The sequence below is a fragment of the Macaca mulatta genome, chromosome 9 (genome assembly GCF_049350105.2).
Source record: "Macaca mulatta isolate MMU2019108-1 chromosome 9, T2T-MMU8v2.0, whole genome shotgun sequence".
Lineage (NCBI taxonomy): Eukaryota > Metazoa > Chordata > Mammalia > Primates > Cercopithecidae > Macaca > Macaca mulatta.
In genome coordinates this window covers 110,013,622-110,038,216 of record NC_133414.1, presented here as the reverse complement: position 1 = coordinate 110,038,216, position 24,595 = coordinate 110,013,622, and the positions used below count along the sequence as shown (strand labels likewise).

Sequence of the window (24,595 nt, the reverse complement as noted above, 5' to 3'; positions counted from 1 at the left end):
GAGACACGTTTCCAAGCCTGAGAGCTAGAGTGTTTTAAGAGCCTTTGGAAAATGCAGTCTGAGAGTCTTCCCCACCCCTCAGATATAGCCATGTAGGGATTTTCGCCTTCACATGGGAAGCTGATGAGGTTTAAGAAGCAGTGGCTATTGTCTCTTGCTCTTAAGCAAGATGTGTGTCCTCTGCCCAAGGATGAGTTGCAAATCTAAAATAAGAGAACGTGTAATGTCCATCAGCAAATCCCTGGTTAAAGCCCCTTGTATATGCATCATGTTTCCTTGCTTCTTAACTTTCTTTTAGATTAGAAAAATATTTGCCATTAGGTTTCCCAAAATAAAAAAATGTGTGTATGCTGTGTGTTATGTGCATACATATTTTTGGACGACACTACGGGCCCCAGATGGAAACACGAGAGTGGGTGGAACACACGCTACTTCACCCCCATCTTGATATGTTGATACTTATGACCTGGCCACACCCACACACATAGGCCAGAGGAACAGATGAATCTTCTGTCTTCTACCACTATACCATTGCCAAGCCTGGGGTCCTGGACCATTTCAACAGTAGAAGAATTCCACTTTCAGGCATGGGGAAGAAGAAATGTGGTAGTTCTTGATGTGTCTTTTGATAGAGAAACAAAAGAAGAATGGAGCTCTCAGAATTGATTTCTGTCTCTTGGTGTCTTGAAATTTCTATCTCTTTGTGATCAAAAGAGCACAGCCCAATGAGGGAAGGGAGAGGAGAATCTCTACTTTTGGCAGGCTCTAAGACAGTCTTGGATTATTTATTTGTTCTGTAACTCATTTCTGTCAAACATTCTTTTTCTATCTCTTGTCATAAAAAATTGAAATGCTAGTTTTTCAGTAGATGTCTTGGCTTTAACTATCTGTCTGACCTTGGCCAGATTATTTAACCTCTCTAAACCTGTCTTCTTGAATGTAAGCACAGTGCTTGGCCCAGTGTACGTGCTCGCTAAGTATTTATGGGTGAGTGGGATGACTTCTAAGGGCATTCCAGGGCATTCCATAATTCTCTCTATGGCTTCCCTGATAACTGAGGAGAGTCTACTGGTGGGCTTTCTCCAAAGGTGGGCTCCCTCCCTGTAGTGGGCATCACCACTGTCCTTTGGCATGTTTCATATTTGTTGGGTGCTTATTCTCTAAAATATTGTTTTGCCATTCTTCTGAGAACACTCAGTCACCACGTTAGCATATCAGAGTCATTTTGAGAGTCTAGAATTGAAGGTTCACATGGTTTACCCAGCAGAATTGCTAGCAACTGACCATCACTCAATGCTGTTGGCTTTTGCTCGTCAAAAGTTATTTGTTTTAAAAAATTAAAAAGTTGTTTGTTCTTTTACTCTGTGTTTTTGAAAATCTTTCCATAGGCAACAACTTTCCCACTTTCTTCAACTCTTAGTGGTCTGTGTCAGGTCATCCATAACAGGCTAGACCACAAACTTTGTTCAAATGTTGTGATGCTCCTTCAATTCCTGTTTTTCAGTTGGCCAGTACCTGAATTCACACAATTGTGGTGCTTCTGGGGTTAATATTACTCTTTTGTGACGTTGATTTACAAAATATGTCCCCTAGAGACTCACCCACTAATCTGAATTGTCAACTGGGGACCGCTAGAGATTGATGATGGGGGATTATGATTGTCTACGTGTTGCACTTTCATCCAATTTTCTGATGTGTTTTGGTAATGATGTTGACAGTTGTGTGAAGATCTGTTACTGAAATTAAAGCAGCAGCAGCAGCATTTTTGAGCTTGATGATTAGATTTGATTAGATCAGAGTGGGTTTTACTTCTCCCTCAGAGTCAGCAGAGATTTACTGTCCACCGACTGATTTAACTTCATGCTGGAAGATGGTTAGGGACATAACTTTCCACAGAAAAAGAAATGTCAAGGAGTGTTAGACTGAAACCCAACCTTGTTTGACTTTGTGTTGACCTTGAAGGGTCAGAAAGTGTTAATATTATCAAAGATTCCCGTCTAGATCGCACCATAGAGAAAATAACTCTATCTTGACAGATTTTGGTGGACATTTGTATTGATGAACATATTCTAACAGTAGATATCATTTGGTGAGTCAGAAGCTTTTATGAAATCAGATAAGGTATGAAAGAATAGGATTATGGTTTCTAAATTTTTCTTGCCACTGGCAAGAGGTGAAAGTAGCCATTTATGAGGCTAGGGGTACATGACTTAAAGCCACAGTAAGATGCTGGAATGGACAGCTCATGTGCAGGGATTTCCTGTAATGTGGTAGGTGCAGTTTCACTTTGTATATGAATTCTTAAAATAATCATAAGCAGTAATTCACAGAAGAGGAGATGCAGATGGCCAATAGACATGAAAACAATACATGACTTCAACTAAGAATTTTCAAGATGTGGCATAAAATCAGACTCTGGTTTTAATTAACAAAACTAGCAAAAAATTAGGTAGATTATACTACTCAATGTTGGCAAAGATGTGATGAGATGGACATTTTCATAAACTATTAGTGGGAGTTTGAAAATTTGGGAAGAAATTTGCAAAAGGTACAAAGAGCCTAAAAAATATACAGCCCTTTTGACTCTATAATTCTACTTCTATAACTTTGTCCTAGGAAAATAATCAGAAATAGAAGATCAGAAATTTATGTGCAAGATTATTTGTTGTGCATGTTTGTAACAGCAAAAAACCAGAAGCAACTTTAATATCTGTTAATAACAAAATGGTTAAGTAAATTATAGAACACCAATGTGATGAGATATTATGGGGTCATCAAAAATTATTTTCAAGTAATATTTAAGGACATGGAGAAATATTTATGATATCATAACTAAGGGAAAAAAGCATAATATAAAACTTGATACCGTACAATCCCAACTTCACAAAACATTTAAATATTCACAGGAAAGGGATGAGAAGGAAATACACCGAAGTATTAAACACTATCCTAGGTGGTTGATTTAGAGGTTATTTTTATTTTTTTCCTTATGTCTTTCTGTTTGTTTCTAATTTTTGTAAAATGTGCACACTTTTTCTTATAATCAGGAAAGACTTTTAATGATCATAATTATAGCATCCATAGGGCCACCCAATAATTTTTTTTTCAGCATTTCAGGTCTTCAGAATGAGAACAAGGAGAACAATTATGTGTTTCTCTTCACCTAATTGGGAAAATTTTAGCAGAAATTCCACTGGCTCCAGGTGCCTTATTTTTTCAGCTGTTTGATGATTTTCTGCACCTTGTCAAGAATCACAGGGATTCTGCAGATTCTTATGTCTGATATTGTAGGGTGGAGTTGGAAACATGTTCCTCAATAATTGTCTTAACTGAGAAGGTTTCTGAAATGTGCTTTCCAGAGTTCAGCAATGGATTCATTCTTATTCAGCCACTCTCCATCCAGGAATAGCAAGGGAGCCAGTGCAGACTTTGTGCATGTGTGTGGCACTTAAATCTATGCTTTTAAATATTCAGGGAATACTAGACACATCCGTGGGGTCATTTTTCCATCTCTTATTTGTGCCAGACTTCTCTGAGCCTCTGCTCTGGTGCATAGGTGCCCCATGTCTAAGTTCACGTCAGTGTGCTGGAAATTAAAAGCCTTCTTCCTCTACCTCTGAGCTGTGGCATGAGGAGGTTGAACTACATGATCGAATGTCTTCAACTTCAACCTGGTTTGCTTCTATGACACTACCCCCTCATTAGTCCCAAGCACCCAAGTGTGACATTTTGTGGAAGTGGATCCCAGGACTTCCTCACAGGCACTACTGATGGTGAATTAAAACTCACCCTACAGTTGGCAGGTATGGGACTCTTGGAGTGTAGAATATAGTATTAGAGGTTTTGGAGGCTTAGAAGCAAATTGTAAGCATGTCCCTGATTTAAATGGACCATGTCAAAAATTTGCCCAAAGCTAAAATAAAAGCAAGTGCATTATTAAAAACAGCTTCTCAGAACCCACCTTATATGAGGGTGGGTGTGCCAAGTAACAGTCACTGAGCACCGACTGTGTGCCTGGCATTGCCCTGAGCACTTTACATGAATCTTCTAATTTAATCCTCAGCAATCCTTTGAAATTGTTATGATTGTTTCCTCCATTTTATGAATGAGCAAACAAAGATTTAAGAAACTTTCCTGGGGTTGCTTTAAACTGCAGAGCTAGAATTCAGTCCCAGAGCTTACACAGGCCATTGGACCAGTGTGTTCCAAGCTTGGTTAAAAGAGTAACCCTGGGCGTTTGTTAAAGAGACAGCCCCCAGGCCCTTGGAGCTTCTCTGACTGGGTGGTCTGGGGAAGAACCTGGGAATTGGTAGTTTTACCAAGTGTCCCTGGTGATTTTTATCATCAGGCAAGCTTGGGAGAGATGGTGTTTGACAATACTGCGGTGCTTCTCAGCTTCTGCTGCAGGTTAGAATCATCTAGGGACCCTTCAAAAAAAAAAAATACTGGTGACAAGCTCCACCCCAGAGACATTTGGATTTAATCGGACTGGGGTGGGACCCAAGCTTCAGTAGTATCTTAAAGCACTCCAGGTGATTCTAAAGTGCAGCCAGGGCTGAGAGCCACCGCTCTGCTGCCTCACTGATTAAAATTAAATCAGCCTGACTTACTCTAAAAAAACACTGGTAAAAGAAAAATCACTCAGTGCCCACCAACTGTCTCCCACTTCCAGCCCAGCAATCAGGGGACTCATGTAAGGGCTGAAAGAAGAAAGCAAAATGACCAGCAATGTGTGTCATCACAGTCCTTGCTTCCATTCACTCTCCAGCTCCTTATGGGATACCAAAGCCTGACGCCCTTAAGGTGCTGCATAGACCAGAGCTTGGGCAAAGATGAGGATTCTCTTGTTCCTTCCCCATGGTGGTTCAGGTGGGGTATATCCGAATCACACGGAGGGTTTGTTGGAACAGATTGCAGGACCCTATCTACACGGAGTCTAACTGAGCGTGTAGAGTGGGGCTAACACTGCTCGTCAAATCACCCTTCAAGGACCATGCTTTAGCAGTTTGGGTATCATGGAACTCACAAACCACATAAGCATAAGTATGAGCCCCGCCCTGCTTCCTGGCCAGTGCAAAATAGTGCTTTGGAGCAAGAACTTCTCTGGGGGAGCTTCCAGTTGGGTCTTAGACCCTCTGATCATAACATTTGCAGGGGACACCACTGAGGCACATCCACACAGAGTCAAGGACCAGCCCTGCCCCTATCTCCTTGCTCAGTCATGGGTCATCACAAACACTTCCAGACAGCAGTGTGAATTTATCAAATCATTGGGCAAGATGCATGTGATGCCTGCTAAATGCCAGGCTGTGTTCTAGTGGCTGGAAGAAGAACGGCAGACGAGTCAGCCCAGATTCTTGCCTCCACGGAGCTCTTGTAAGGAACCACCAAACAGACAACAAATAAGCAAGATCATTTCAGAGGGGGTAAGCGATAGGAAGACAGCAAATCAGAGTGAGTGACAGAAAGTGTAGCTTTGGACTGGGAGGAGCAGAAAGGCCCTTCTGAAGGGAGGACATTAGAGCTGAGACTTGAATGACAAAAGGAGGTAGCCCTCAAGGACCTAGGAGAAGAGTCCCTATGTCAAGAATGTTGCAAACCTTGAGAAGCCATCAACTCCAGTGGCATGGGAGCCAGCAGCTTGTACAGAAATTCCTAGGGCAGGAGCGAGCTTGGTGCATGGGAAGAACAGAAAGCAAGGGTTGATATGTACACAGCAGCCACTTGCGTTTCCTAGCACTAGAAAGTTATTTACATCTGTCGTCTCATTGGAGTAATGATGTACTATGTAAGATATAAGAGGAAAGGGGGATTTATTCCCATTTTTTGTAGGAAACAAACTGAGGTGGAGAGGGAGTAAAGGAACACTACCAAGGTGACAGGGCTGGTAAAAAATGGAGCTCAAAGCCATGCTTCTGAAGCACTCCTGTGTACACAAGTCACCAGAGACCTTGTTAAAATGCAGATTCTCATTGGCTAGGTCTGGGAGTGGAGCCTGAGATACTGAATTGGTGACAGCCTCCCAGGTGATGTCACTCCTGCTGGCCCATGGGCCACACTTTGCATAGCAAAGTCTTAGGTCATCACGGGTGCCAACCATGGCCGTTAGGTCAGAATTAGGGGGTGAGGGTCTGGTGATTATTTCTGCGATTTGATCAGGTGGACTCTGTTGGAGTTGACCTTCTGGCACTCCACCCAGCAGTCCAGGATCAGAGCCTGAAGTTCTTTCAGATACTGATATAAAACCTCAGGAAGAGGTGGTAGAGGCCTCCCCTCCCCCTCAGGAACAGCGGCTGGTGTGAATCCCTGCTTTGTCTTAGGCACAGCCTCAGCTCAGGCCATACATACTGATGATCACAGCATATTGGTTCCCCGCCACTCTGATTTACACTCGTGAGGTACTCATCAATTCCAATAGGGAACTTGTTGAGTTATTTCAGGTTTCAGTTTTGATAGCAAAAACCAACTCCATAAAGCCAACGTTTCTCAGTTATGTTTCCAAGAATGGCATATAATTCCTTGCTAACCAGATCTTGTTCCTGTCTGGGTCTCAGAGCTGACATCCCTCCCCAGGGTTCTCCCAGTCTCAAATTTGAGTTGGTACCCTAGTGAGTTGCTATTGTGATTATCCCAGAAAAAAAAAAAAAATCAGCATAGACTGTAAACAGCTGGCTTTCTTTTTAACAGCAGGAATATCATTGCAGTAGCCACTGTTACCAGAGAGGGGAAAAACTGACAAGACTTGATTTGGGGGACCTTTCACAGTGCCTTGCCCCATTGGGTGAGCAGAGCTGGTCCTAAAAAGAACCTGCTGAGATGCAATTATAGCTCCTGAGCCTTGCTCCTGTCTTGCTCACGTGCCAGACAGTGTTCCTGGAGCTGCCGCTCTCCTCCCTGGCCATAGTATTCCAGACATCACAATTCAGCTCCTGTCATGATGAGCAGCTTGCCAAAGGACTTATAGAACCTGTCACAAACGATGCCTGAGTGGAGGCCCCTTTATCAATTACCCTGGGCCCTCTTATGTATCAGGGGCCCACCTGGTCCAGCTGTTCAGAACTTACCCATAAATTCCAAGCAAGCCCAATACTAATTTGGCAGTAAATAGCACATGAATACCAACTGCATAGAAATGCTTAGCAAATACTCCCATTTTTCCTGTGACATCTTGAAGGTCCAGCAAAGACTCGGAGGCTCTAAGGGAATACGTACTTCACACCTTTGGACGAGATGATCCCTGGGCCAAAATGAACAAAAATGACTGACCTGGCCTATATTTGTCTACATTTTGTTCAATTCAACAAACACTTACCGAGCTGTATGAAGGAACTTTGCCAATCACTCAAGGAGAAACAAAGATATATAAAGTGCAGTCCTGTAATCAAGAAGATTGTAACCTATTACAGTTGAACCTGCAGACACATCCACAAATAACTAGTACGAAAAATAGAATGTGATGAATTCTGGATTAGAGGCTAGATCAGAGTGGGGTGGGAAAGGATAAATTCTAACTGGAGAAGTCTGGAACAATTTTGTGGAAGCAGTGGCGATGGATCTGGTTTGCCCATGAATAGATAGAATTTCAACTGAGAGATGAGCATTTTTAGTAAAACTAAAAACTGCTGCGAAGTAGTAAGGTCTTTCCATGTATCCCACGCTATTCCAAGTGCTTCGTATGTGTTAGCTCATCTGATCATCTCTTTAACCCCCTGTGGTTTGATGCATGTGATTCCCACTTTATAGGTGAGACAGGTGAAGACTAGCAAGATCAGGAAACCTGCCTCAGGCCAAATACTACTCTATGGGGAGCTGGGATTTGAACCCAGGCAGCCTGGAGCCAGTGCCCATGCTGTTAACTGTGAAACACTTTTGCTTCTACATGCAAGATATTTGGTTTTCTTTCTTATTATCCTCACTTTAAAATCACTAATCAACTCTGTTAAGCTTTGTTAGAAGTGGAATGAGCGCGGAGGACCTACTGAAGATGTTTGTTTATTCCTCACTATGGGCTTTGGAGTCACCTATAATCAGTGAAGGTCTGGATGAGAGTAGCTGCCGCAGCCTGCCTTTCTGAGCTCTAGATGGCCAAGAACAGACTCTCCAGGCACGCAGCTCCCTGACCCTGGAGTGTCTTTCTGGTCCTCAGAGGGCAGCTAAGCTGTCTCTCTTCCTCTGGGTTTTGGGACTCCATGTCAGTGGTCTCTATAGGGGCCCTAAGATGTAAGATGTGGTTCGGCGAAGGGGTCACACACCAGGGAGATGGTTCCTCTTTCTTCCAAGGCTTCATGACCTCAAGGGGCAGCCGGGAGCCAGCTCCTCACTAAGGGCCCAGGAGCACGCTCACCGAGTGTGCCTAGCTTCCCTGGCAGGTGGAGAGGCTCTTGGCACAGAGGGCGGAGGAGCATTTAGACAGGGGCCTCTGTGTAGGAGCTGGGGGCTGGAAGCCCAGCCTTCCCTCGGCTCCCCCAGCCCTACCCCCGTGTGAGGCTGTGCAGGCCTGGAGGAAGGGGCGCCTTTTTGTCATTCACAGGGAGGGTCCATCTAGAACTATGCAGAAGACGGGCTGCCAGTTGTAACAGAAATGGTGCCCCACGTCCTTGAGGAAATGGTGACTCCATTCCGACCTGGGCCAAAGTGCGGACAGGGTACTCCTCTTTCTGCTCTTGGATACCAAGAGATGTTGAGCCTTCCAGCTACTTCTCCCCTGAAGAAGAGGAAGAAAGCGAGGTCTGCGGGCTCCCCATCCCGCCCCTTCACGCCCTATGCAGCCAGCATCTCTGTGCACAGGGCCCCGGAGGTCTGAAGTCTTTTGAACCTTCCAGCCGGGAGGCGGGTCAGGACCCGGCGCTGGCGCCTTCCGCACCCGTGCTCCGTGAGGGGACTGAGGGCGGCCGCGTCAGTCAGCCGGGCCCCGGGTCCCTCTGCGCCCTGGGATTGGGCAAAGAGCATTTTGTGTTAAATGCCGACATATAAATTTGTAGACGATCCTCGTGCGCAAATTAGATTTCTTCGCAGGGCCCTTAAATGCTGCCATTTAGCCAGATTTAATGGTAGGCTCCGGCCCCTCCGCCGCTCCTCCCGGGCCGGCCCTCCACTGCCTCCCGGGGTTCGATCCAGGCCGGTCCCTGCCCGGGCCCCGGCCTCCTCCCGCGGGCTCCACGTTCTCCGGTCTCCTCCTCCTCCTCCCCCAACCTCCCGCTCCCTTCTCCCCAGCGTCTCCCTCCGCCCGCCTCCCCTTCCCCTCCGTCTCTCCCTCCTCCTGTCTGCGCCGCGGCAGCTGCTTCCAATGCAGCGAGATGCACCAATTCATTCAGCCTCACAGACTCTTTAAGGTCGTTACTAAATATATCAAGCAGAAGAAAGGGGTCTTTTTTCCTATCTCTGAACAGGGAGCATAAATGCTGGCCTTAGGATCCGAGCCTGTCCTGGCTCCTCTGGGCTCCCAGCAGAGGCAGGGGTGACCCCGAGCGGAGGGGCAGAGGGGAAGCAGGACTGGGGCGCAGAGGGGACCCGGGGAGCAGAGATGATATCCGTTTGATATCTTCAAGGAGTTAAACAACCCTGGAGAGTCAGAGGAGAAAACAATTTCCACCAGAGCGACTTCTCCTTCTCTAGATTAGTATTTTTTTTCTTTATTTTTGAGGATATTGGGAAGCGTTGAAAGAGGCTGACTTGCCAGTCCTGGATGCGCAAATCTATTCAGATACTCTAAGCCGTGTTGTCTCTGATTTTTTCCTAAGTTGTAAGCAGGTGACCTTGCTGCTTGAGCGGTAACCGGAGGTGCCTGAGTGCACGTGAACCGCAGACTTCGGTGTTGAGATGAGACGAAATGTACAACAAAGTGAGTCCGCGTGTTACGCAGCAGGGGGGAGCCTGCTGGTTTCATGGCAGCTTCTCTGTACCCAGTCCTCCCTACTACACACCGACAGGCGCTTCCTGGGCGTCTCCCAGCCGTCTTCTCTTCCTCCTAATGTGTGTAGGCAGAACAGGCTGAGTTGTGACTTAAGAGAAAACGCCTCCTCCCCATGCAAAAATATCTCCCGCACACAACACAGCATGCAGCGCCCATCCTTTAGAAGTTCTTTGAGGGGAGATAAAAATATAAGTGGTATTTTATCTTAAAATCAAAAGTAGATGAGGTCACCAGAGAATGTGTAGGGCAGTCATTTTCATTTTTAACCTTTTTTTTTTTTTTTTTTTTTTGTATGGGATATTTTATGAGACAAAGAATGTGATGGCTGTCTCCCCAGGCGGTGTGCATACTATTATAATCACAGAATTCTGCAAACAGTTTTGGGAGGTTCGTGAACCCCTAGGGCCTATCCACAGATCCCTGACTTCGAAGTAAGAAACATGGAACCAAAGAAAAAAGGCATTTCAGCGACTGTCTAAAAAGAAGGGTCAGTGACAATGGTAAGGAAGGAGTTAGGTGGAGGAGAATATTCTAGAAAAGTTGTCACTGCAGCAGCAGCAGGCCAAAAGGGGTTCAGGAGGAGGAAGTGGTGCCCATCAGATGCCTCAGAAAACTCAGAGAACATAAGGACTGGGAAGCGTTCCCTAGAATTAGAAATCAGCCGGTTGGTGGTGGTGGTGGGGCCCTAGGAGAAAAGTTTCAGTGGGGAAGGGGAGGAAGTTTCGAGGTCAGGCAACAAGTGCTTTGGAAATGCAGAGGCTGCTCTGCTCCTTTTGGGATAGGAAGTAAACAGGAAGTCCCCACAGAAGAGTCCAGTTTTGAGATGGGCTGTTGAAACATAAGTAGGAAATCACTAGGCAGAAAAGGGAGCCAGGGATGGGGGGCATTTCAGGCAGGAGGAAGAGCATTTCCACAGAGATGATGGCATGGAGGCCCAGGAGTAATTTGTTGGTGTGTGAATGAGGGTGGGAGGGAGACACGGCCCAACAGTGAAGCCGGCCTCAGAGGCACGGGGGCTGGGGAGTTTGTGCTTTGTCCTGTCAGGCAATGAACAGCCAAGATGAGATGTTTTTAACTTACTTTTTTTCTGATTCTAAAAGTAATACAAGCTAATTATAGAAATGTCTTTAAAAATATGGAAAATTAGAAAGAAATACACACACACAATTAGTTGGCATTTTGGCATATTCCTTCCTTTAGTCTTCTTTCCAGGCCCTGTTTCATTACATCTAAGACACCATCATTTGGGAGCACATCACTACTTTCTGTGCCTCTACAAATGCACAATTACACTTGACACAGTGCTTCTTATCAGAGGGAGTGAGACACATTCCATTTCAGAGAGGTTAAAATGTGAAAAAACAATCCTTGGATTTCCATCAATGTCTTGGAATTGATGAAATATGGCTACGTTGTTTTTTGAACTTGAGTTCTCATCATATTTCAAACTTTGTGTCTTGCTTCTTGACTCAGGATAATGCCACAATAATTCTCCAAGTTATAAAAGCATTTACAAAAGCAATTTTTATGGCTGTGTAATATTTCATTACATGGATATTCTATAATTTATGCAACCAGTTCCCTATTAATAGGTACTACACTGATTTCTTTTTTACTACTATATATAGTATCTTAGTGAAAGACGCTTTGCATAACCTTTTTAATTTTTTTTGTTTTTAACATTTTATTCAGAGATAATGTAGCAGATTCTGATGACTTTATGTTGCCTTGGCATCCATTTCGAGTACAGGTTTAACTTTCTCATAACAGAAGCAGAGCCCAGTTTCCAGTCCTACACCACACCCAGAGGGCATGGGAACATAGAGTCATGTCTCCTGCCTGGCAGGCCGGGCTCCCTGCTTTCCTGCAGCTGCTTGTAATGGACCATTCAGGCATTTGCCTGTGAACTTGAAGTGACCCACACCCTGCTCCCTTATAACATACACTGCTAGTTGTAACATGCACTCTCTCTCTCTGTCTGACTCTTTCTTTATCCCTGCCTCCCATGGCCTGGAAACAGAGGACTGCCCTCCTGACTCATGGTGCTCTCTTTGCTCAGGGTCTGGAAGTAAAAGGTTTTTGAACTTGTTTCTTGTTCTGGTGGTGTATTGTACCTTCCATCTGAAGAACCAGGGGCTGCCCCAGGCCGGGTTTTCTCTGGGCACCTGGTCATTCTCCCAGTGTCAACACAACAGTCAAGTCAGACGAGAGCCACAAGGATGTCTGCCAGTAGAAACAAGTTTCCTGGGCGAGGGACCCTGCTCTCAGATTAGACAGCTAGGCATTTGGCTGTCCTCCAGGTAAAAGAAGTATCCCGTGAAAGGCATGCTGGACACACCATGTCCAGCTCCCCTGCATTTCCTCTTAGGGCAGGGTTGCTAGTCACTCTGGTCACTGAAACCTCAGTGTAGCTGGGGGCTCTCAAAACAGATAAATGTACACTTCAAGCCAAACATTGATATGATGTAATAAGACTTATCTTCGAAAAACATGCATCAAACTTCCCACCTCTCCAAGGTATATAAATAAACCGTTGGTGAACTTAGCTGCAGCTCTGTGTTCAATCTTGTAGCTTTAAAAAAACAAAATTATGGTAAGCTATGCATAACATAGAATTCCCTTTCTTAACCATCTTTAAGAGTACAGTTCAATGGCATTACGTGCATCCACGTTGTTGTGCAACCATCATCACCATTTATCCACAGATCTCTTTTCATCTTTCCAAACTGAAACTCTGAACCTATTAAATAAACACTCACTCCCCATTCTCTCCTCCCGCCAGCCCCTGGCAGCCATCATTCAACTTCCTGTCTCTATGAATTTGACTACTCTACCTATTTCTTATAAGTGGAATCATACAATGTTTGCCTTTCTGTGGCTGACTTATTTCATTTAGCATAATGTCCTCAAGGTTTATTCCTTGTAGCACGTGTCAGAATTTCCTTCCTATTTAAGGCTGAATAATATTCCATTGTGTGGATATACCACATTTTGTTTATGCATTCATCCATTGGTGTGCATAAGCTTTTATCTGAATTTTGGGCTCTCTAGAATAGATTCCTAGTTGTCAATCAGAAGGTATGAAAAATATGTTAGACTCTTAATACATATTGTGAAATTGCTTTCCTTTTTACAAATTTTTACTACCTCTATCAGAGTATAAGTGTGCTTGTCAGCATTGGATATTATTATTTGGTTTATCTTTGTTACTTTGATACTAGCGATATAGCATGTCATTGTTTTAACACACACTTCTTTGATCATTCCTAATAAAGTAAACTTTAAAAGAAAACCTTCATTAGCTGGGGTGTGTTTCCTCTTTGTAAACTGTCTTTTTATGTACTCTGATCATTTTCTTATTAAAGATGTGTTTTACTTATTACTTTATAGGCACTTGTTATAGATGAATGATTCATTTAAACAGTCACCGACATTCTTGTAGCACCTCCAGTCTGTGTCAGGCACTGTCTAGGCATTGGAGAGACTGCTGCGAACCATCAGACAGAAATCCCTGCCCTCATGGAGTTTACCTCCTAGAGAGGGAGAAAGATGTTACACAAGATATTAATATGTTACATGGCATAAGTACTAAGGAGAAAAGTTAAAGTGGGAAAGGGAGGTAGAAGTGTCAGGGGTGGGTGTCAGGGAAGGCCTCTCTGAGGAGTTTGAGGCAACCCGAGGGAGGGAGCCCTGTGGTTAGTTGGGGAGAGCTGGCCCGAGGCAGGAACACGGGAGCCTTCTCTGCTGGAGCAGAGTGAGGAAGCAGAGAGGAGTGACAAATAAGAACCGAGTGTAGCCAGAGCAGCAGACCACGCTGGCCCTGAGGGCGGGTTGCTCAGAGTCCGGCTTCTTTCTCTGAGTGAGAAGAAAGCCGTTAGGAGAAGGATTTTGAGCCAAGGGATGACATGATGCGACTTGCACTTTAAAAGGATGCTCTGATTTTCATGTTGAGAAGAGACTGAAGGAAGGAAAGGGGAAGCTGAGAGCTGTCGGGAAGTTCTCGCAGTAATCCAAATGAAAGATGATGGGCTTAAACCAGATTAGCAGAGGTGTGAGAAATAACCACGTTCTGTGTATTAATATATTGTAAGGTAGAGCCAATAGGATTTGCCAATAGGAATTGGGTATGGGATGGGAGAGGAATCCAGTTAGACTTGGAGCTTTTGGCCTGAGCACCTGGAAGCCAGAAGTTGGGAAAGGAAAGACAGCAGGAGTAGGTCTAGAAGGGCTACTGGGAGCTCAGTTTTTGACAAGTTAAGTTTGAAATGTCTATTAAACATTCAAGAGCAATGTCGAGTAGGCAGTTGGATATATGAGTCTGGAGTTCAGGGAAGAGGTCTGGGGTGGAGATATAAATTTGAGAGTTGTCAGCGGGTAGATGGTATTTAAAGCCCTGAGACTGTGTGAGGTCACCAAGGAGTGAAAAACTGATGCAAGAAGAGATACCCACTGACTAAGCCTGCTGCCTCCAGCGTCAGCAAAGATTTGCACCCTTTGCTGTGGTTTTGGCATTTTGAGGGTTACAAAGCTGGGAGTGGGTCTGGGTGGGGAGATAAGACATGATCAGATCTATGTTTCTAACCAGTGGCTCTGTGGGGTCATCCATGGTCTATCTCATTTCTCCTGAGCGTGGAGGGAGTATGAGAGCTTCCTATCTGAGGTCCCCAGCAGGCAATGGTTAATGTCTCAGATTTCCATGGTTACAGTTGACCAAAGATCAGCTAAGTCTTTAATCTCAAGAGTCATCATCAACAGGCAAAGCACATTGGCAGCCCTTTGATACTGACAGGGGAAAATGCAGACTTGGGAGAAAGAGAGGAAGAGAAAGAGAAAGGAAAGGCAAGGGGCCCAAAGGAAGGCTCGGGCTGGAGTGGCAGCCCTGTCCCCACCGGCTGGCTCCTTCTTTACAGTAGTGATTGTCAAGGGGCTGGGAGGGGACGGAGCATCAAAACACCTGGGAGCTTTGCCAATCTATTCTTCCCTGGCTCCCAAGTCCCTGACCCCAGGAGATTCTAGATCCTTCTCCTCCCCAAATGAGAAGCTTCACTTTCAAGTGTGGATACACTCTCAGATTGGAGCTGGGATGGTATAGGCATCGTTGGCCAAAAAAGATGCCTATCAACATGTGACTTCTGCTGCTGCTTGGAGACATATCAGTGTTAAGAAGGGAATGACCATATAATTTGTCACCCAAATGAAGGCACTTTTGACATGGGGGGAAAGGAAAGCAAACCAACCGGGAGTGTCTTGGGCAAACTCTTGTATTAAGACCACCAGCAGAGCTCCAAATGTGACTGAGAAATTCCAGTATCAGCATCACCTAGAGATATGATTTTAAAAATAAATCTCTGAGCTCATCTCCAGATGTACTGGCTCAAAATCTTTGGGGATAGGACCCACGGTCTGCATTTTTAGTGAGCACCCGCTAGTGTAGGAATTCTCTTTGTCCTATCATCTCTATTCCTTCCGCAAGAGGTGATTCATGGTCTTTTCAGACAAGGCTTCAGGAAGAAGGAAGAGCTGCTGGTTGAGAAAGATCATTTCTCCTGCAGTAGGGTGGCCATCCTATTTCTAACATGTCCTAAATCTGGGGCAGCACTGCCTTCCTGGGGAACTCAGCCTTGCTGAGTGTTCAGGATGGTCAATTCCTTATTACCTTCTCAAACTCTGGCCTCCCCCATTTACTCCGACTGGGCTGCTGTAGTAAAATATAAAAAATTGCAAGCTGGGCGTGGTGGCTCACACCTGTAATCCCAGCACTTTGGGAGGCGGGCGGATCACAAGGTTAGGAGATCGAGACCATCCTGGCTAACACGGTGAAACCACATGTCTACTAAAAATACAAAAAAATTAGCCGGGCATGGTGGCAAGTGCCTGAAGTCCCAGCTACTTGGGTGACTGAGGCAGGAGAATCGCTTGAACCCAGAAGGCAGAGGTTGCAGTGAGCCAAGATAGCACCACTGCACTCCAGCCTAAGTGACAGAGCGAGACTCTGTCTCAAAAAAAAAAAAAAAAAAGAAAGAAAAGAAAGAAAGAATTGCTCCTCTGTGCACACCCAGGACCTTAAGGGAGCAGCAGAATTACTTCCTCAGATGTCAACACCCTGGCAAGTGTCCTTTCCACAAACCAGCATCATTCCCCTTTCATAATCCATTCTGGCTCTGTCATCTGTGAATTTAAAACCTTTTTGAGCTTCATTTATATTTTAAGCCTGTTTTCTCTTCTTTGGATTGCAAATCCCATAAATTTCCTACCTGTTGAATGGTGTATCCTTTATTTGTCTAAATGCCAGCTCTTTCTCCTTGCCCAGATCTCAGACTTCTGAAAGACGGAAGAAAAAGAATGCCCCCGGGAAGCCATGTGTACCTTGGATGTGCCTTTTCTTATATGGCACTTCTGTTTCAACAACCACTGGGCTGGAAGGGACCTTGAGTATAGTCAAATGGGACTTTTCCAGTTGTACCCATCAGATCTCTCCTTTCCTTATTTCTTCCCAATCTGCTTGAATACACTCAGTGATGGAGCACTCACTACTTCCAAAAGCAACCAGCTCCAGCTTTGCAGAATTTTTTTTGAATGTTGTTTAAAAATCAGTCTCCCCTAAGATAGGATGATTCATGTGGTAATGGATTAGAGTTGGAGACAGTGTGAACATAATATAGATACAGATGGTTACATATAGAAATATTTATAGATAAATGTCTATACATGGGTTAGTATACACATATCTATTTCCTTGATCTGTCGTCTCAGAGGCCCTAGACGCAACTGACACTCCAGTATCAACAAGCACACCTAGCCCCCAGATCTTGGTTTCTACTACCATTCTCCAACAAAAGGAACCAAGGCTCCTTGGAGAAATGGCTGATTCTAGGAATGGGACAAGAAATATACAAGATGAGCCTGGAGCATCTGGTAGTGCAGACAGTAAGGAGGTGCTTGAAAAGCCGCCATGATGGGGTGTATGAAAGAGACAGAGGAGTTAACTGAAAGAGCTCCCAATGGCTAATGCTGCAGCAATTTGAGCAACAACATAAATAAAGTTGTATTGGATTATAACCTAAAGTATAAATAAATATCAATGAAACTATGCTGATATAAATAAATGATTGTATAAATAAATAAATGAAGGAGAATAGACAAACCTCCCAGATAGAAGAATTCCAAATAACTGATGTTAATACACCGCCCCAGAGGAGCTGAAGCGTAATTCCCTACTCCTGCGTAGGTGCTGCATAGTGACTTCTTTCTGACGTGTGTAGAATGTGGGGGGGAGTATAACTTTACAATGGAGAAACACAGCAAACACAGCCTCAACCAGGTAATCAAGGTCAACATCAGCAGGGACAAGTCATGATGAGAGTGTGCCCTGGTTACAATGTGATGAAAATGGCAAGGTGCCTTTGTGGTCTTCCTCCCGAAAACCCACTAACCCCAGGCTAACCCTGAGAAAAACATCAGACAAATCCCACTGAGGGACGTTCTGCAAAAATACCTGACCAGTACCCCTCAAAGCTGTCCAGGTCGTCAAGACCAAGGAAAGTGAGAAACTGTCATGGCCAAGAAGAGCTAAAGAGATATGACGATTAAATGTAATGTGGTATCCTCGGTGGGATCCTGGAACAGAAAAGGGACATTAGGGGAAAACTAAAGAAATCTGAATGAAGTATGGACATTAGTAAATAATCAATACATTGATACTGGTTCAGTAATTGTGACCCATGTAAGATACAAATGTAGGATGTTAATGATAGGGGAAACTGGGCAGGGCATTTGTGGGAACTCCCTATACTACCCTTGCAACTTTTCTGTAAACTTAAGACTACCCTAAACTAAAATGTGCACTTGAAAAAGAAAATCAGGCTGGACACAGTGGCTCTAATTCCAGCACTTTGGGAAGCCGAAGGGGGTGGACCACCTGAGGCCAGGAGTTCGAGACCAGCCTGGCCAACATGGTGAAACCTGGTCTGTACCAAAAACACAAAAATTAGCTGGGTGTAGTGGAGTGGCGCATGCCTGTAATTAGCCACATATAGTGGCGCATGCCTGTAGTGGCTACTCAGGAGGCTGAGGCATAAGAATTGCTTAAACCCGGGAGGTGGAGGTTGCAGTGAGCTGAGATCATGCCGCTGCACTCCAGCCTGGGTAATGGAGTGAGACTGTCTCAAAAAAGAGAGAAAATCAGCTTTCCCTACCTATGTACTGGCCTTGACTCTATCCTTGGCCTGAGTCAACTCAGAAATGACCTAGAACAGGCCAGCCTTGTGTCCCTCCAGGCCGCTCCCAAGTGGCAGCCATCACACTCACCTCTCCCCTGCCCTATCTATCATGTCATTTCCAAGTCAGTTATCTCCACCTCCATCAGAACCTCTGAGTTCTGCTTTCAGCTTTTCTCACTGACTAGACCACTCTTCTTCAGGCACAGCTGTTTGACAACTGTCTGCCCAAGTACATTGAGGTGCCCAGAATTGAACATGACACTCTGAGTATGGCTACACAGCCCAGGGAAAAGCAAGCCTGTCACCTCCTTCAGTTCATGACATATGTCTCTATTAATATAGCCCATAGAGGCTAAAGTGACTTTACTTTGGGGGGCAGTCACCTCACATGAGTATCTCCAACTCAACTATCCAGTTTTTTTGAAAAACAACAACAACTCCATTACAATCAGTATAGAGAATAACTTTCCACAAAGTAAGAGCTTACCAAAAAAGAAGAAAGAAAGAAAAAGCGAAGGGTTGCCTCTGGTGGTAGTAAGTGTTCCAACACTGGGAGTATTCAAGTATACCTGGCAGCTACAAAAAAAAAAGGGGGGGGGGAGATTTCATGGGTGGAACTGAAAAAGGAGGCTCAATCCAATTATGTTTACAGTCCCCTGAACAAGTTACTTAACTGCTTTTGCCTCAGTTTCCTCATCTTTAAAATGAGGATACTAATAGAACCTACCTCATAGGATGCTGGAGATTAAGCGAATTAATGTGTGTAAAGGTACTTGGGCTGAGTTGGCACACAGTGAGTTCTATACAAATGTTTGCTATTATCTGCTATTATTTTAATATTTGTTCTGAGGGTAGAGACAGTCCAAGAAGAGGGCCTTCCACCAGCCTGTGGTCAATCACTCCTGACTACAGGTCTCTTTTGGATCCCAGCTCTGACACCCAGCACTCTGGCTTCCTCTCCCAATTTTATGTCATGCACTCATTTGATCAGCCAGCCCATCAACGTCACCTTCCAATTCATCTGTGCACATGTTGAATAGAAGAAGACAGAGAGCACAGCCCAGTTGCAAGTGTGATGCAGTGATAAGGCCGGGTCTCCTACCCCCTGGGCTGGTGTCATGCCAAATAGAATGAAATGCCCTCCTTCTTGGGACACCAGATTAGCCTTACCACAAATCATGACAAGCGCCTTACATATGCTAATGACCATCTTCCTTTGGTTTTAAAGACTGATCATTTCAGGAACATCAGGGTAAATGATGGGCTCAGCGGCTATCGAGAAAGAAGTTAGAGGTGCTGACGTCTGAACTTAATTGGATACCTGTGCCCTTTATACGGCCTGATAAGGTCAGGTGAATACATTCAGCATTAATAACATTATCAGCACTGTGTGGTCGACAAGCCTTGCCAAAGTCAATAAGTCAAGTTTTTGCGGCTCAGAACATGTGTCCTCTTTTCACACTCAAGCTTGTTTCTTACGTGCCAACAGCTGGTGCCACATCTGGGAAGGCTGTTTCTGCTGTGGCTTTTCTCCCGTGAGTGTTTTATGGGATACCCCACCCCACCTCAATCTTTTTAAGAGAAAAGGGCTTATTCATTCATTCTCTGATGGCCTATCAAGCAGCAACCCCTCTGCATTTGCTGCAGGGGACCCACGTGAGTAAGACAAACTCACACTGCAGGGCGGTGGTCCTCAAACATTACTGAGCAGAATAACCATGGAGGAGGGGGTGCTTAGGCTCTCATTTCTCACATGCTTCCCCCCACCATGTGATTCTGATGTAGCTGATCTAAGGACCACATTTCAGGAAATACTCATCTTAGGGCTTTTAGGCCCCCACAAGCCACCCAGCAAAATGCACTGGCTCACTGGTATAATTAGCAAGTAGTTCATTCTGTCTTGGGTGAGGATCAGAGCAGTTTCAGGTGGTTCTCTGATTGCCAGGTAGGAGGAGGAAAGGATGTGCTGGAAAGAGGGGACAGCACAAGCCAAACCGTGGAGCCCTGAGACAGCATGGTAGGTGGGGCGAGTGTAGAAAGCACATCAAGATCTGATTTTGAAAGGATGTACATTTAAGGCATGAGTCCTGGAGACAGACAAACCTGGGTTTGAACTCCAGCTCATTGCTTGCTACCTATGTGTCCTTATATAAGTTACGCAACCTCTCTGAGCCTCAATTTCTTCTTCTGTAAAAGGCAGCTACCTACATCTACCTCTCAGGGCTGAAATGTTTAAAAAGTAAATAAATATCGATACATAGTGTTTACCAAAGCACCTGCAGCAATATAGATACTGCTAATAAAATGATGGCTACAAATAAAAATAGTACTAATAAGCAATAACAATCAAATAAACATTATTCTACCTTACTGAGGAATTTCTACTTTAATTTTTTATAGGCTGTGAGTAACCCTCAGAGTTTTAAAAGCAGAGGTCATATTTCATTTAGTCAGTCAATAAGCATTTATTGTACACCTACAATGTGCTAGGCTCTGCCAGGCCCTGAAGCTGGTGAGGTTTGTGTTTGAGAAGGTTGGCTCTGGAGGCAAGAGACCATCACAGACTGTTGCAACAGTCCAAACCAGTGGTTCTCAAAATTGAGAGTGCATCAGAATCACCTGGAGAACTTGTCAAAAACATGGATGGCTGGGCCTCATCCTCAGGGTTTCTGACTCTAGAAGTCTGGCGTGGGGCCCAAGAAATGTACATTTTTAACAAGCCCCCAGGGGATGCCGGTGCTCCTGGTCAGAGACCACACTTTGAGAGCTACCAGTCCAGGAAAAAGAAGAGGGCATCAAAACAAAGATGACACAAGCATCAAGCAGGGAGGGCGGGGATGCCAGTTCTAAGCAAGGTTTTAGGGGTGCACTGGACAGGAAATGACGACAAAGGACCCAAGGACACTGGAGCCAGGCTGCATCTAAGTCTGGCCTCATGCTTTGCTTGTGCCTAGATTTTGGACACACCTTTCGGGTCCTGCTAGCCAACCATCTATGGGGGAGAGGAGGAGCTGCTGTCGTGTGGCCTGGCTGTACTTTTGGAACCTTTAGTCTCATCATCCCAGCTAGGACTGAGTTTCTCAGTGCAGTCTCTTTTCTCAGTGCAGTCATCCATGGATGTTCAGAGAAGAAGGTTTTTTTTTTTTTTTTTGCTATTCTTTTCCTCCTGGGATGTTGATGCCACCAAGATGCACAGGTACCGTTCTGCAAGAGTGCCTGGGGTGTGTATTGAATTTCAGTCCTGGATCATTTAATGCGTGGTGACAGAGAGAGCGGATGTTGTTTGGATTCATGTGGAATTCTCCGCCTTTTCTATTTTCTGTACCGAGAGACCGCAGAGCCTTGCTGAGCAGCGGCCCCTGAATTCCCCACCTATAAGAACCTCATGGCACCAGTCGCCCTGGTCCCCACAGCATTGCCAAAGCTCCTTGTGAAACCCAGTGGAAAATTGGAATGTTTCTGCCGGTATTCAGAGCATCTGTTTCATTTAAAGCTCTCCACAACTCGAGTTGTTACTGAATTAAACATCTAAACAAACAACAATCAATAGCCTAATAATATTATGTTCTGAAATGTGTTCTTTAATAATGACTGTGAAGCTCTTCAAGGGAGGAATAAGGCTGCGTGCACACTAGATGGTGATCTGCGTTAATTCCTTTACAGCTGCTGGTTTTGAAAAATGGTTCTGGGTGTTTCTTACTGACGCAGAGTGTCCTGTTTTCTGTGGATCAGAAACTTCAAGGTAGTTGGCTGTGATCTCATCCCTGTAAGTCTTATTCAGGAAGGCTGCTTCAGATCTGCTCACCTTCTTCCTCCCTTTTTTCTGCCTGGAGTGTTGACTTAGAAACTGGCAGACAGCCCCAACCCTCGTGACCCGAGACCTATGCATAGACAGGCACTGGATGAAGAAGGAAAACCGTGAGCACAGAGGCTGCACATCTGAGAACAGGGATTTGCTGGGCTCCTGAGCACAGTGATGTTCCACGGCTTTCTGAAGAAGTTAAAGACATGGAAACTGTCTTCTGGGATCTGTGTTCTAAAAAAGACACCTCTAAAAAAGACAGCAGACATAAAGGAGACACAAGCACCAAGTACACATAGAAACTCTGTTAAAATTAGACGCTAGCCTGAAGTAGGTGCTTATCCTAGAGGAAGAAGTGAGATCAATGCATGGAGCATTGGTCTTGAACTCCTAGCTGCAAGCAATCCTCCCACCTTGGCCTCCCAGACTGCTGGGGTTTTATAGGCACGAGCCACTGCATTCAGTCAATGCATAGAACATTAGAAGTCTTTGCTTAAATTGAGTCCGGAATTATCTTCCTTAGCCATCACCACCCTAAGAGGAGGAAGAACTAGGAAACGGTGTATTTGAGCCTTGGGGCTTAGGGTTATAAGGCCCTATAAAAGCTAATTTCTCCAAGATCCTATGTCTTGCTCGGTCCCCTCCCTGTTCACATGCTGAGTCTCTCCCCTCCTTTCACTCTGACCCAAGATCCAGACCCATAATTTGTGTTTTCTAATATAGCTCACATATTTTGGTTGATTTTTGAAAAAAATTATGTTAAAAAGTTTTAAACATATACAAAATAGACAGAATAGGATAATGAACCCTCTGTAATTTTGGTGAGGTTTTCATGACATTTTCCCCCCTAAGTAATGATGTCCTGGGGTGCAGTGTTGTTATACTTCTTGGAAGTAACAAAGGATGAGAAAGAGGATAGCTAGGTTGTTTGGGGATGGAATATCATGTTGCTAAGTGAGAGAAAGAAGATAGAAGTTACAACTTCTGTTGACTTTCATCTTCTCCATAGGGTTGGGGGTGGGGTCTTCAAGCAGGTGTAACCAATAACCTACTAAGGGAACTCCAGCCTAAGGCATGTGAAGCTCACACATGGCCATCTGAGATAAAATTACAAGACCATTCTCAGGCTACTATTGCTAAAATTAAAAAAAAAAATTACAAGACCGGTTGCACATAATGACACAATGGTCCTGGAAAATGGAGCAACCAGGGAAGAGAACAGTCAAATTATATTTCAAACATGAAGAAAAAAAGAGTGGATCTGAAAATAAAGAACAGTGAGTTCAAACAAATGGCTTATACGTTTTTAGGACATAGTGCGGGGATCAGGAGCTAACACTGGCTGCCTAAGAATAATCTGTACACACTACCCTTGTTTCCTTGCAAGGAGGCATTTGGCTGGTAAATTGGCAGGATGCTGTGGACATAGTTTATTTTTGTTTTAGCGAAGCAGTTAACAGTCTCCCTACACATTTTACATCGAATATGTTGACCCATAAGCCAGATGATCATTCTCTTAGCCAGAATTATGCCCCAAAGGTGGATTCTAGAGCTGGAAGAAAGGCTATGTCCAGGATCCTGCCCTGTTGAACCCTTTTTTATTAATCACTCAGCTAAAGACTAGGAGGGCATGCTAATCAGAATTGTAAAAGGCAAACCAAGACCAGAGATGGAAGAATAATGATTCGACATTTGGAGAGGAAAAGATTTATTATGTAAGCAGTTAATTTATCATAGATACACACGTGTGTGTACAGAGAGGCCATCATGGAAACATGTGCTATATATACACACATGCATATGTATGTATGGAGGCTTTTTTTTGCAAGGAGGTTTCCAGTTTGACTTGGAGGGGGCTGGTGTTTATATGATGGTCTCTCCTTGCTGTAGAGAAAAGATACAAATATGTGATGCTGCCAACAAGAGGTGTTACAATTTATTGAGTACCTATTAATACTATTAATCTATTAATACTATTGCCAAACAATGAAGGAGGCTGTGCAGAAAACAGTTATAGCAGGGCTGGAACTGCTGTCCCTGGGGCTGGGACCGCTATCCCCAGAAAGACCTGCTTGCAAGGTTGCCCTTTGGCTGATGTCTGGGAACTTTGGGAGCATTCCTACCATCCCCAGAACGGATGCCAGGGGCTCACTGTACCTAAACTGTTTATCCATACAATGTGGTTCATTCTGAACACCTGTTTTCCTTCTGGGAGACAGTAATTTTAGTACATGCTAGGCAGAGTGTGCCTATGGGGCCAGTCCCCAGTAAAAACCCTGGGCACTGAGTCTCTAATGAGCCTTCCTGGTAGACAACATTTCACACATGTTGTCACAACTCGTTGCTGGGGGAATTAAATGCTGTCTGTGTGACTATTAGGGAAGGATTTTGTGCCAAACCCCTATTAACCTCAGTAGGGAAGGCACCAGGTTCAAGAAGCTGAAGAAGAGATCTAGAGCCAGCAAATGAAACATAGGGTTTTATTAGGGGCTTACATACAGAGGAGAGAGTCCAGTGGCAGTGGGCTGGACCACATGTCCGCCTTACCTATGGTCCGGTGGTGGTGAGCTGAACAGTATAACCACATGGCCCATTGGCGGTGGGCCAGGCAGTAAAACCGCACACCTTGCAAACAGCATGCACTTTATATAGCACTTTTAC

At 44.6% G+C, this 24,595-nt stretch overlaps 1 protein-coding gene across 7 annotated transcripts in view; it reads left to right on the top strand.

Annotated features, from left to right (window-relative positions):
* Positions 1-24,595, top strand: part of CRTAC1 (cartilage acidic protein 1) — a 166,268-nt gene that overhangs the window by 44,997 nt on the left and 96,676 nt on the right. For 2 of the 7 annotated variants that reach the window (XM_077947068.1, XM_077947069.1), the window contains exon 1: positions 9,124-9,245. The exons of the other annotated variants lie outside the window; for them this stretch is intronic. The gene's annotated coding sequence lies outside the window, so the exon portion shown is untranslated. Of the gene's footprint in view, positions 1-9,123; positions 9,246-24,595 lie in introns of those variants that run through there. 7 annotated transcript variants of the gene reach the window in all.